Source organism: Gorilla gorilla, chromosome 4 (assembly GCF_029281585.2).
Source record: "Gorilla gorilla gorilla isolate KB3781 chromosome 4, NHGRI_mGorGor1-v2.1_pri, whole genome shotgun sequence".
Classification (NCBI taxonomy): Eukaryota; Metazoa; Chordata; class Mammalia; order Primates; family Hominidae; genus Gorilla; species Gorilla gorilla.
This window is the reverse complement of record NC_073228.2, coordinates 85,490,325-85,505,621: the sequence shown is the minus strand read 5'-3', so window position 1 is coordinate 85,505,621 and position 15,297 is coordinate 85,490,325.

Here is a 15,297-nt window from a genome sequence, read left to right as displayed (position 1 = left end):
TTTAGTGTTTTCGCACTGGTTTTCCTTTTTTTTTTTTTTTTTTTTTTTTGAGACAGTCTCGCTGTGTCACCCAGGCTGGAGTGCAGTGGCACAATCTTGGCTCACTGCCATCTCCGCCTCCCAGGTTCCAGAGATTCTCCTGCCTCAGCCTCCAGAGTAGCTGGATTACAGGCATGCGTCACAGGCTAATTTTTGTATTTTTAGTAGAGGCAGGGTTTCACCATGTTGGCCAGGCTGGTCTGGAACTCCTGACCTCAAGTGATCTGCCCGCCTCAGCCTCCCAAAGTGCTGGGATTACAGGAATGAGCCACTATGCCTGATCAGGTTTTCCTCTTTTTTTCTTTTCCTTTTTTTTTGAGTCAGAATCTTGCTCTGTCACCCAGGCTGGAGTGCAATGGTGTGATCTCGGCTCACTGCAACCTTCACCTCCCGGGTTCATGCAATTCTCCTGCCTCAACCTCCCGAGTAGCTGGGACTACAGGGGCTCACCACCATGCCCAGCTAATTTTTTGTATTTTTAGTAGAGACCGGGTTTCACCGTGTTAGCCAGGATGGTCTCGATCTCCTGACCTCATGATCCGCCCGCCTTGGCCTCCCAAAGTGTTGGGATTACAGGCATGAGCCACCGTGCCTGGCCCAGGTTTTCCTTTTTTTTTAATGTCTTCTGTACAATAGAGTTGGCCCTCCATATCCGCAGGTTCCACATCCCTGATTCAATCAACTCCTGATAAAAAATATTGGAAAAAAAATTTAAAACAATAAAAACCAATAATACAACAATAATTACAAATAATACATTATAACAACGATTTCCATGGCATTTATAATACATTGTATTAGGTATTATAAGTAAACGAGATGATTCGAAGTATATTGGAGGATGTGCATAGGTTATACTATGCCATTTTATATAAAGGACTTAAGCGTCTGTGGATTTTGGTATCTGCAGAGGTCCTGGAACCGGTCTCCCTTGGATACGGAGGGACAACTGTAGTTCTCTGTCTTTGAAAACATTAATCGATACAAGTGGCCAGTGAATGTATAGTATGGGAGGGAGTAATCCAATATGGGGGACAAGGTTGCCATATATTTGCCAAAAGTAGATGAATCTTCTTTCTGTTTTTCCCTCCTGGTGGAATAAGTTTATTGTTTGCTATGAGGAGCCAGAGTCTGTGTTTGTTTAAAGCAATGGTACCCAATCTTAAGCATGTGTAAGGGTCTCCCTGGGTCTGTGAACCATACCTTGAGAAATAACTTAAAAAGTAAAGAATGGTGAACCACTATTAATACTTCCATTTTGCATACTAAATATGTTGCGTGTACCTGTGTGTGTGTGTTGGGAATAGTAATATGAAGTTTGCTCACAAAACACTCCCACTGTGATTCACATTATCTTATAGCACAACCAATAATGATTAAACATAATTATTTCCTTTGACTACTTTTCATTTCAGTGGCAAAACAGCTGATGAAAGTTATTTGGGATGGAAAGAGTAATACAGGACATAAGCAGATGGAGTCTCCTATGCGTAGGTTTAGCACACCCATGTTAGCTTGTCCACATTAGGCCTTCTTTTGAAGGTACTGTATCTAAAGATAAGGGCATAAGTGATCATTTAATTCTCAGCCACTTCACTGATACTACAAGGTGTTACACAGTAATTATAGTGGTTTGATATAGACATTTGTTTACAAGAAACTGAATTGGCATTATTAACTTATTTCACACAAAAAAAGTTAGCTTTACCCATGAACTGTGATTCAGATTGATAAGGTGACCTACCCATGAAAAAGACACCTGAGACCTGTTTACTTTTTTAAACTATGAAGTGAAATCCTCAGTTCAATAAGTGTCCCAAGGAGAATTTCCTCTGTTAAATTTTCCCTGTTAACTTAGTATAATTGGTTTTCTTGAATAGAAGAATAATGATTTCTGTAAGATATTTTAATGTGAATATTTTTGCTGTCTTCATCTTTAAAAATTAAATACAGTACTATATATAGATACTAAAATTTTAAAGTGGGACTAGGTGTTTTTATGTATACAATTACAGTTTGTCTCCTCTCTTTGCAAATTTACTGGCTATTATCAGAATAAAGGTTGGACTCATTTTGCTTATCCCAGTCATTAAAATGTTGTGATCTGTTTCTAACATATTTAGCATTTCATTTTTAAAATGAGATGTTCCATTATCATAACAAAGGTAACTATTAATGTTCCTAGGAAAAATGATGTAAAGTACTTATTCCTAGTCAATATTAACACTTAATCCCACTTTCTTTTTTCCACCAAATGGCCTCAGTACATTGCCAAGAGAGTGAAATTTGGATTCCTCACAGTACTCAGAACACAATATGATATTTGTCAGCTAACTTTCCATCATGTCTTGGTAAAATTGCTCAGTTAAATGTAATTGGCCATCTACTTATTAAAAAACAATTCAAATAATGTGTACAGTTACCATAATTTGACAACAAATTACTTTAAATTTAGCACCATCTTAGAAATTTTCTTAATATAAACTACTGATTGAAATGTGTTTATACTTTCTATCATATTTCAAACTGTTTTACTTTCCTTGCATTAAGACAATTAAAACACAAACTACATGTTAGAATGAATACTTTAAAGGACATGCTGCTGTTTCAGCATAAAAAATGGTAAAGTCTTTATAAATAGAATACTTATGATAGCCATCAACGTATTGAATTGTTTAATTAACCTAGTTGTGATTTTCCGAATTTAAGACGTTTTCTTACTACATGTGTTAAATTGTTACCTATAATATCTTCCTGGAAAAATAGAAGTATTTGTAAGGTTTTTATAAATGCACAATTTATGTATAAATATAATTGAAGTCTGGGATGACTCTTAGTAATCTACTATTCTTAATTCAACGATGGCCACCAGCTACCTGACACATTTTGTAAATTTAGCATCTGTGTATGTGTGTTCGTGTATGTGTGTGTGCGTGCATGTGCACATTACTGCATTTATTCTCAAATGGATTTATAATTTAGTGTTTTTGTACAAGTACTTCAGCTATTCATGTAATGGGATAAGTTGCCATAAAGATGTACATAAATGACCCTTAATTTGGCACGTTTTCACATTTAATTTTTTAAAATACAGCTTTTCATATACAGTTTCTACCCTTTCATTTCTAGCCTGTACTTCATTACTTGTTGAAAAAGTCAAGTTTGTATGAAGCCAGCATAAACATCAAAATATAACTAATGTGGACATCTGCGTATATAATTGAATTAGACATTAATGCCTTATATAAAATTCAGGAGGTTCTAATATCAAAGGATCTATATGCGTGGAAGAAGAGGCTACAATGCATATATGAATGGCTGGCTCTATGTGGTCAGATAACTAAACATGGAACGCCAAAAAAAAACTAATGTTATTAGCAAATAGATATGTTAATGAATTAAACTTTGGTATTTTACTGCAAATATGACTATACATAATGTGGATATCTGAAGCAGTTATCCAGGTAATTCATGCAAAACTATGCTTCTCCTCAATTACATTCATCTTTCTCATGAACTGCACAGATGATTGCCTCAGTTCACTGTGAACATTTGCCCAAATAAAGATTCTGAAGTAAGTGCTGCATGCTAGTATATAGATAAATGAGAATGTAGGAGGAGGAGTGTCTACAATTGAGATTAGTGATTCATCCTTAGATATCAATAGAAATAAATCATCTTTTCAATCAGTTTTTAAAAAATGGTTCCACATTATTTATTATGGCTTTGATCCAAGTGGAATCTTCTAGTCCAATAACACAGCACATTTGTACATAATGATTAGAAACAAAAATGTTATAAATTCCATTGGCCAGACAGTTTGAGCCAAAGATTACCTCAAATAACTCACCAGGCAATTTTAGCAAGGTTGTCTGGATTACTGGGGGATAGAGGGTAGATAGCAAGGCAACTGATAAGTCCCTGACTTTAAAACAGGTAGAAGTCGAACTAAGAACTTTGCTGGAACTTATTATTTAAATTATTTCTGATTGTGCAAAAATGACTCTTAGTGGTGGTAGCGTTATGCAGGTTCAGGGCAGGAGTAGCATGCATAAATAAAAGCCAACAGAATTGGTTTAATCCCTGTGAGCTCCTCTCGGTGAATGAGGTAACAAAGAGTGAAAGATTCCAAAACGAAGGGAGAAAGAGATGAAAGTGTCTGCAGACCCAGCTCCCAAGCAATCTGAGTAATCAAGGGTTTGTTCTCATGGCTCAGTGTATCCTTAAAAGTGAAGAAACCCTTGATGTCAAAGAGTCATAAAAATTAAAGAAATTCTAGATGTTTTATTCCCTACACAAATTGTCTGATGAGAATATGGTGTAGCCTTGTAGAAAATTCTGTGTTGAGTCAACATTGCTTTTTTTTTTTTTTTTTTTTTTTTTGAGATGGAGTTTCGCTTTCATTGCCCAGGCTGGAATTGGAATACAATGGCGCGATCTCGGCTCACTGCAACCTCCTCCTCCTGGGTTCAAGTGATTCTCCTGCCTCAGCCTCCTGAGTAGCTGGGATTACAGACATGTGCCACCATGCCTAGCTAATTTTGTATTTTTAGTAGAGACGGGGTTTCTCCATGTTGGTCAGGCTGGTCTTGAACACCCGACCACAGGTGTTCTGCCTGCCTCAGTCTCCCAAAGTGCTGGGATTACAGGCATGAGCCACCGCGCCCAGCCGAGTTGACACTATAAATGTTTAGTCGTCACATTCAGTTTGGGAAGCTTCCCTTGAAGTAAATATTGGGCACTGCTTGGCTGTAGCTGCATTTCTCAGTGAATAACAACCTCAAATTTTCTTCACAAAATTGTCTTTGCATCCTACAACTCACAGTTCTTGATGGGAATAGGGATGGAACTCTTGATATTTAGTCATATCCCATGGAAAAAAAATTGCTTTTAGATGTGCTTTCAATAAAATATCAGTAATCATGTGTATTATGTAAATTATTTGTTATATTAAGGAATTCAGCATTACTTATGTACACATTTGTTGCAGAGAAAGAAATGGTTTATGAATTGAAAAGTCAAATGTATTCTTTATATAGTCTTTGATATTACAGAGCTACTGTTTTGTCATCAGGTTAGCCATTATTCACTTCTGACTGAAGGGATATTATATAGACATAATGGTCTCAAAATTGCTTTAACAGAACACACATATCACATATTGAAAGTGATATTAATTTTGAGAACTCAGCATACTATTACAACAAGTAGTTACTAGTCACATTTTATACACAGTATTTACTTCATGTTTATTTGAGAAGTACTTACCTAGGCACATTTTTTGATTCAATGAAAAACCCACAGAGAGCTGAACTTTAATCCATTGCAAAAAGATAAATCAATTAACACTTTAAAAAATATAAACCATAGCTAGGTGCAGTGGCTCACACCTGTAATCTCAGCACTTTGGGAGGCCAAGGCAGGAGGATTGCTTGAAGCCAGGGATTCAAGACCAGCCTGGACAACATGGGGAGCCCCGACCCTGGCTGCATCTCGCCCCCACTCCTGTCAAAAAAGTTTTTTAAAAAGGCAGCCAGGCATAGTGGCCTGTGCCTGTAGTAGTAGTTACTAGGGAGGCTGAGGCAGGAAGATCACTTGAGCCCGGGAGTTCAAGGTTACAGTGAACTATGATTGTGCCACTGCACTCCAGCCTGGGCGACAGAGCAAGACCCTGTGTCATAAAAAACATGAACATTTGATAAAAAACATAATACATTTCATAAAAAACAACACTTTTACATATACATACATATGTAACACATATACATACATATGTATGTATGAATATGCTACATATAAAAGTATTAAGGAAAATAGAAGCACTAGCTATTGCAAGAGATCCGTCTCATATAAAAGTTTTCAAACTAATGCCCAAATTCAAAATTAAAATGCTCAGTATGACAGGTACTTATAAGAAGAAATCTGAGCCAAATAACCGAAATCAAAACTAACATAAAAGCCATATCTAATTTACAACAAAGGTGGATTAGTAAACCCACTGTCAGTATCTCTAAGTTATCTCTGAAAAAAATCAGACTATAATGAAATTCTCAATATTGCATCATCAGAGTTTAAAATTCCATCCATTTAGCAAAAATACCATTTCAAATAGGCAGCACAATAATCTCAGACTCTTCTCAGAAATTGTCATCTTGCGGGAAGATATCTGGTTGCAGAATTACATGGTCATAGGAAGCTCTGTGTAGAATGTAAAGCATTCAAAGTCCAAATTTCTGTAGAATTTGAATGTCATGAATATCTCTAAAATGAGCCTCTTAAATCATTTCAGATGGGAAGTGGTCCAGGGTGAATAGAAATCTGACAAGCTATCTCTGGTTACTTCACTTCCCAGATTATTTAAAACCTTGTTTGGAAAGGTATTTACCTACTGTATTTTCAAGCTCTAAAAAGATTTGCCTGTTGTTTATGTGCAAGAGAGTTACTGAACTATGCATTTGCAAAAGTTAATAACTAATGTGAATTTTTTTTCCTTCAAGTAACCAGAAGTATTTTGCTGTTTTGCCCTGGAAACAGGCGCTTTAGAAGACGTGAAATACAGATTGCAAAGGTATATGTTTCAAAAAACTTTCACATTCATTTGACTATCTTTCTGGTTTATTTGGCATTATTGATTCTCATCAAGTTCACAATGACTTGAGCAAGCACTTACATCGGGCCTCAAAACATGAGGTTCTGTTCACCCCACTTGTAAATTAAAGCAGCACTGGAAATATGTGAACTTATCCAATTGAAGAGGAGCTTTGGAGCAGACAAGTGATTAAATCAGAAATCATTTCCATTTGAATTGCAAAAATAGATGTCCTTACTCCTAATGAGTAGAAATTGACATTTACCAAGATTAATAATTAATCACTGAACTGCCACATAAATTTCCAGTTCAGAAGTTAAATGCATGCAGTAAATTCCTAACCTACTTTGGGGGATTTCTTCCTGCTGAAGGTAAAAATGTATGCTGCAGGCTTAATAATATAGATCCCTTTGTGATCATCTTGATTCTGCTTGCCAAAAATAAGCTACATGATTCCAAACATTTTCAGATACAAATGACAACTAAAACACTTCAAATCTATTTCTGGCAGAAAAACCTGTACACAAAAGGTATAAGAGTTGAGAAAGTAGGGACTTTACGAAAAGAGTTGCAAAGAAAAAAAAAACTCAGTTATTTTGGCCTTGGAGAGAGAGTATATATGTGCACTGATTTATTAATCTGTTTCAATTTTCAAACTCTTGAGTAAATATTTTCTTATTTTGCAAGTTGAATTTATATTTTCTCATTTGTTTAAATGATAAATATTCAGAATGTGCTTAGAGTTCAAGACATTCATTAGTTACTTGGCTACAGATTTTTATTCTCAGTGATTGTATTAAAAGCGTATTTAAAATGTTCAGACTTAATTATAAGACAGATGAGAGATGTAAAAGAACTGGTTTCTGAGGATGTTTGTATGTAGAGCTGTTTCAACTGGAAAGCATTCTGCACAATTCTGGAATGCAAGCCCAGAATTGTAAAATTGCATTCCTATTAGGATATCTTTATTCTCCTGAGACATTTAGCCAGGGCACTGAGATACGAAAGTGGCTGTGTGAAGCTTCCTCTGACCTTTAAATTCAGAAAGAATGAGGCCAGAAGAGGAATCTTGCTGCAAAGGACCATTTATTTGCAGGGCTGGCTCCTCTATCCTCCTTTGCAAGAATTCTATTTGCTTACCTGTGAGCACAACACTCCTTTTCCTGCAGCTTGACAACCTGCATCACAACAAGGACTCATTTCTCAAGCCATGTTTAAGGCAAAAGAGCTTCAATTAACATGGGAAGACAGGATGGAAACTTCAAAAAAGGGGCAGAAAAAAAGGCCCATTTTCGTTCACAATGAAAAGAGTACATGGAAAATACGCTTAAAAGTCAGTGAAGAAATTAGCCAATCATGCATTATCTTGATTAAGTGAAACCTAACTTGCTCATTAAGAAATTCCCATAATTTTTGTGAGTGCAAATTCATTCTCTCTCCCTTCCCCCCACCTCCTCCTCCTCCCTCTCTCTCTCTCTCTTTTTCTATCTCTCTCTGATATGGTTCAGTTGTGTCTCCACCCAAATCCCATCTTTAACTGTAATCCCCATAATCCCCACGTGTCATGGGAGGGACCTGGTGGGAGGTGATTGGATCATGGGAGCAGTTTCCCCCATGCCGCTCTCGTGATAGTGAGTGAGTTCTCACGAGATCTGATGGTTTTATAAGCGTCTGTCATTTCCCCTGCTAATGCTCATTCTCCTGCTACCCTGTGAAGAGGTGCTTTCCACCATGATTGTAAGTTTCCTGAGGCCTCTCCAGCCATGAGGAACTGTGAGTCAATTAAGCTTCTTTTCTTTATCAATTACCCAATCTTGGGTATTTCCTTAGAGCAATGTTAGAACAGACTAATTCATTTTCTCTCTCTCTCACAGTTATGCTACTATATAGAATTATTGAAGAATTAATTCACCTTCGTAAGCAGCTATTAGCTTAAAAAGAATTAATGTGGCTCCTGAAACACCTACTTTATTCGTTAAGGAGTAACTTAGGCACTGGTTAAGAACAGAGTCCAATTGTCTTTGGAACCTTATTAAGACAAAAAGACTCCAGGAAAACGTAGGTAACTAAAAGCCAAGTCAATACATATCTTAAACTACTGTGGCAAGTGGTAATGGCATCTCACAATTACTATCATCTTTCCTGTAATGAATGATTACATTTGATAAGAAAGAATTCCATTTTTCCATTAAACAATTTTATGAGATGTTTTGCTTTAGGGTAACCACATACCTCATCTCTACCACAAGACCTGGTGTTCGCATTCAAGCCAGTTGACAGCAATCTTTCTCAATTTATTCCTTCTCCTAGCTCTACCCATTGATCCCTGGAGTCCTTTCACAGGAGCAATGTCAGTAAACACTTATCACTGAATAGGCAGCAGGTGGTTCCTCAAGTCAATATAGCACACAGTAGCAGTTCGTTAGAATGAAAGAATGAACCACCACCACGCCTCCCCTGCAGCAATCCCCTTGCCTCTGTTGGTTTCTATAGAGACCCATGAAACTTCTAGCTATTGCAAATTTTATTTTCAACTTCTAATTCTTTATCAACATGTTATTAGGAATTTTATACTTTGTGTTCTCAGCTTTTCTTTAAAATTTTTTTACTTGTCAGCCGGGCGCGGTGGCTCACGCTTGTAATCCCAGCACTTTGGGGGGCCGAGGTGGGTGGGTCACGAGGTCAGGCGTTCAAGACCAGCCTGGCCAACATAGTGAAACCCTGTCTCTACTGAAAATACAAAAAATTAGCTGGGCGTGGTGGCGGGCGCCTGTAATCCCAGCTACTGGGGAGGCTGAAGCAGGAGAATCGCTTGAACCTGGAAGGCAGAGGTTGCAGTGAGCTGTGATCGTGCCACTGCACTCCAGCCCCGGCGACAGTGCGAGACTCCGTCTCAAAAAATAAATAAATAAATAAATAATTTTACTTGTCTATCTGAGTTTTAGCAGTTTTTAAAGGAAGAAACAAGAAAGTGTTCAATGACTGATAGAAAATGATAGTTCAAAAACAAGCTGATTATTTTTATTAAACATGATAACTGGCTTCTACTGATAAATGTTAGGCATGTCATATTAGGTAGACATTTGATCATGGTAGATCTTGAGTTTGCTCACCTTTTTTATGCTACAGCCTTTTTATGTTATAATACCATAACAAATGTCTATTAATATTTTTTATATCAGCTTTAATGGAATATTATAAATGTGTAGTGACATTTTTAGTCAAATGCTTTTGAATATTTAATGTTTGGTAACAATAGGGGAAAGCAGGGGAGGAAGAGAGCATGCCCCTTCATCCTTAATTACTGGTCCTTTGCATGCAGGAAATATGGCTTGATTGTTTTATTGTCCACCTCTTCAATCAACAATTCTTAAATATGGTGCATAGTAAATGTATCTAGGCTTCTAAGACTTGCACAAATCTGTAAACATAAGCAATATAAAGCTATGTTAGCTTGCATGCTCATCCCATCTATTTTACCATTTATGTGAACTTGATTCATCCAAACATGCCACCACAGTATTTTTTCATCCAAACACATTTATCCTGTTATTTCAACATCTGATGCAGGCGCTGGGGGTCATGGATTGGTGGAGAGGCGCTCATACCCAATTATAACTGATTAATTGTATGGCTTTCAAAAATTGAAATCGCAGAAAATAATAATTGAGGAAAATAATTAAATCACAGTCCAACATATTTCAGAAACCTATGTATTTGATGGATTGCTTACAATAATTAACAGCTTAGAGCTCTGAAATAAGACTTGCTTCTTTGCAAGGAGGCAAGTAAAATTGACCAGTGAGTATGCTGATTAAATACTGTGATTTCAGTCTGTGTCCCAAGTGATTTACGTGTACATCAACGCAAAAGCTAAGACTGAAGAGTGAGGCAGAAGGTGACCAGGTTAGCAGGCTGGGCTGTGCTGCGGGGCAGCAGAATGAATATATGCACATTGTTCTCTGGAGTGAGCCTTCCTTTCCCTGAAGCTGAGGGTCTGTGGGAGCCTAAGGGGCTCCATAAATCTCAGCACTAGTATATTCCCAGGGGATGATCGCCATCAGCATTAAGAGCTATGTTTAGCCTTTATGCCATACTGTATCTTTATTAACCCTCCAGATGCAAATTCTGAAACAAAACATTAAAATGTGACTCACTCCAAACAGAAAGATGGAAATGTATTCCTACTAAGAAATATGTGTAACTTCTAGAAAAAGAAAAAAAAACCACAGAGATTTGTTTTCAACATATTATTTTTGCTTAAGACATATTTTTACTCTTAAAAATTAAGAAATAAAAGGCCTTTTATTAGAAGCAGTGTAGTGTCACAGAATGACAAAGCACAGTATCAGCAGACAGAAAACGTGGGTTCTAATCTTGCTTTCCCTACATAACTGTCAACTGGTTATTTAGGTTCTCAATAAAGTAGAATGATGAAATACGTCTTCTTAATGCTATTGTATTTTGTTAATATCTAACACTGTTGATATTAAGATGAGATCTTATAAGTAGCTGGAAAACTATCAGTGTAGGGAAAGAATCTGAAGAAAAATTGTTAATCTATTTTTCTGCTGATACGAGCAAGTTAAGGGGTCTAATTTACTATTTTTGAGTTCACTTTCCTTTGTTAATAGTCTATTCTCATTGAAATGCCAGAGAAATAGTCGAATAATGTCAATCTTTTCAGACAACTCCAGGATCCTAAAGAAAAAAGCAACTAAGGAATGATGACAGGAGTAATGTGAAAAAATGTATCATATGCCCAGTGGATTTATCCCGTTCACATAACTGGCTAACAAGAATTTTTTTTATGAGAGGCTGAGGCAGGAGAATTGCTTGAACCCAGGAGGTGGAAGTTGCAGTGAGCCAGGATCATGCCTGGGCAACAGAGCAAGACTCTGTCTTAAAGGTTAAAAAGGTTTTTTAATGCCTAGTCTACAGGACTTTTGTCCCCTTTATTGCATTCTGAGCTTCACTATGTCTAAGCTCTAAGACTCTGACCTAATGAGTTGCTAGTAGATATTTCAAGAACAGAGGTATCAAAATATCAAAACATATTCATATGAACTCATTCTTGTGGAGATTATTTGCCATTCTTTTTCATTGCTTTGAAGAGAACTTTAAATGTCCACTTAAAGGAAGAAAGCTACCATAATAATACGGTTGATGTAGTATTGAAGTTTTAGTTCCTGAAATGTTTAGAATATGAACTTAGAAAAAGAAGAAAAAAGATGCCACAGATAAGTGAATTTCACAAAAATATCTTAATTAAAATGCCCAAAGCCGAATTATGGTTTAGCATCAAACGTCACAGAACCTGATTTATTTTGGAGGTTGAGAAAAAAGAGGACAAGGAGGCAGTTGCCAGATCACATAGGGCATTTCGGGAAAAAATCCTTTGAAAGTCATTTTATAAAATCTTTGTTAGTCTATGGTTCATTATAGACATTTTCCCTTAATTGGTGGGCAAGGACTTGAAAAGGTGAGGCTTGTTTGTGGCTGACCAACCTGCCTGATTTGAGGACGCACTGATGAGTCTTCAGGGTTCTGCATCTTTAGCACAGTCATTTTTAGCTCATATACATATATATGTATATATGTGTACATGTACATATATGTACATACATATGTATGTATATATATACACACACATATATATTTTATATTTGAATTCGGTTTCAAATAGTTTTGTATTTTACATTAGGTATGTTTGGAGAATTATGCTGCAACTAATATACGTAAATTATTTGGAAACAGAAATATCTTTAAATTGGGTTTTCTTAATGAAGGCTCCTTAAAAAGAATAAAATTATATTCTTTATGTTTCACCATTCTATATAATAAACCTTTACCTGTTTCAATGGTACTTGTGTCTTGCAATTTTGGATACATTTTAGAATAAAGTTCCATCTTACAAAAAATATTTTGATAAACCATGCTGAATTTCTACAGTTAAAATTACCTAAAAACAACTCTTAAGGATAAAACAAATTTCAGATTAATTATGAAAACAAGAATGTGGCGGGGCATGGTGGCCTACACAAGCAATCCTAACACTTTAGGAGGCCAAGGTAGAAGGATTGCTTCAGCCCAGGAGTTCAAGACCAGCCTGGGCAACACAGTGAGATCTTGTCTCTACAAAAACAATTTTAAAAATTAGCCTACATGGTACAAACATCATTTTGTTTGTATACTACGTATCTGAAATAAATGACTTGAAAATGTGATATTATCAGCTGGATCAGTCATCTGATATGAGCTATAAACGTGCAGCACAAATGTCACTCAGAGACTGAAAAATGAGTAAAAATCAATAATTTCTTAGAAAAAAAAGACTGCCTAGAATCTTATTAAAAAACATTCTGGGGGTCTATCAGTTAGAAATATATTGGTTACACTGACAGATAACCAAATTCAAATGGGCTTAAAGCAAAAAATGGGAGGGCATAGGGGACACTTACTTGTTCACATAACTGGAAAGCTCCAAGGTCAGTTGGTTTCAGGTAAGGCTTGATCCAGCAGTTCAGCAGTATTACTAAAGACTTGCCTTTACCCATATTCTTCCCCATGCCTGAATGTCCAGGTAAGAGTCTTTGGTCATTGTAAAGATTTGTCCAGCTTCCATTCTTCATTCCTAATCTGAGTTTGTTTTCCTTTTAGAGAATAACTCCCTAGTGTGTTTAATCTTAGTTAGAAGGTAATTATTCCAGGCACCAGTTTCATCTCTACTGAAAGGGAAAGAAACAGATTTCACCTCTCCCTTTGCCCTTCCCTTCCCTTCCCCATCCCTAAGTTTATGAGCAGATATATGACTTAAGCTTGGTCAGGTAGATGCTGTCTTCTGGACTTTGGATCTTGACAGAGTTCCACGGGGTGGAAGGAACGGGGGCAGCCCTGCAGCATAGCCTTTGCTCCTCCCCACTGTCAAACCTGCTGTCCGTATCTAATCAATCCTGGAAGTCCTACAAGCATTTGCCTTTGCTTAGGTTGCCTATGTCCTGCTGTTTGATTGATAGAGCAACAGAGCCTTTGCAGGAAAGCCCGTGCAAAGGAGAACCTCCCACCTTGTGTCCCCAGGGCACTAAGTATCATATCTTTTGATGTGCCCATATCGATAAACATTGTACTACTGACTTAGCAATCTGTGTTCCCCACCCTACTGAGCTCTCTAAAAACAGAGTACTTAGCTTATGCTTAGCCCAGTGTCTGGTCAATATTAGATATTTAGAAAAATCTGTGTGAATGAATGAATGAATGAATCACTTTAGGGAGAAAGGACATGCTTGTATTAAACAGTTCCTAAATTTAAGTCATACATTATCAAGCACAAATAATAAGGGCTCTTTACAAAGTATCGAACTGCCATAAGGAACATTTTTAGGCTATTTTATGAGGACTTATTCTTTGAGGATCTATGTACCTGTCAGGATGAATCTTGGTTCATCCCTGAAATTTAATCTGAAGGCTTCTTCAGTGCAGATTGCTCCCTATCTAATAGGGCATAAATATCCATTATGCCACCAGGAAATGCCTCTGACATTTAAGTGCATGCCTTATCCTAACTGAAATGAAGCATCTCAATTCTCCCCAGTTTGCCTGCAGCACCACTCCCAGGAGCCAAGCCCTGGCCTGGCCAATGACACCACATGTGTAGAAAGATACACTGGGTTTTGCAGGTGTGTCAGGACGCTCTGAGGAGGGGAGGGTAAGACGGTGACACGCACTCCTGCCACTCTTACATCGAAGCCTGACCCCTGTACTGTGTGATCACATACAGGCTCAGCCTCCTGCAGGGGCACCCGCATTCCAGCCTGGCATGGTGGGCACCCGGCACCTCCCAGGGGAGCAGGGCAGTGCCCCGAGAGTCGAGATGCTCCAGCAAGGGTGGGCATAAACCAGGGCTGGTCTTCCTCTACCCTTCTCCTTCCCTTCCCCTCCGAGTAATGTGTGTCTAGCCATTAGGTGAGACAGAGGATATGGGTGTGTGCCCAGAGCAGGACACTGCCCTGAGTCCAGTGGGGAGGTCGGGAGGGAGCCCCCTCAGGGCCAAGGGTGGCAGAGGAGCAGGGAGGTCGCTGTCATATGGGGGACTGACCAAAGAAGTCAATCTATTAAGCATCACAGAAGCCAAGTTTCTTGTCAGAAAACGGAGTTAAAAATATGAGGAGGGAGAAAACTAGAATTATCCCTTCAGGTGGAGTTGGGATCTGACCCACCCATCTGAACTGGTGGTTTTCTAAGTGGCTGGTGTGTTCATTTCCTATGGCTGCTGTAACAAATTGCCACAAACTGCGGGGCTTAAGACAGAAATTGATTCTCCCACAGTTCCGGAGCCCAGATGTCAGAACTCAAAGTGTTGGCAGGGCCGTAATCCCCAAAAGCTCTAGGGGAGAATTCCTTCCCTGCCCCTTTCAGCTTCTAGTGGCTCCACAACACTAAGTCCTCACATGGTGACATCGAGAGAAAGGAAAAAAAAAAAAAAAAAGGCAAAGAGGGCCTACGTAGATAGTACTCTCCAGCCCTGTTACAAGGCACTCACTAATACATTCATGTGGGCAGAGCCATCGGGACTTATCACTTCCCAAAAGGTCCCGCATCTTAAAACTATCACATTGGGTCTTAGGTTCCAACAGATGAATTTTGGAGGGACACATACATTCAAACCATAG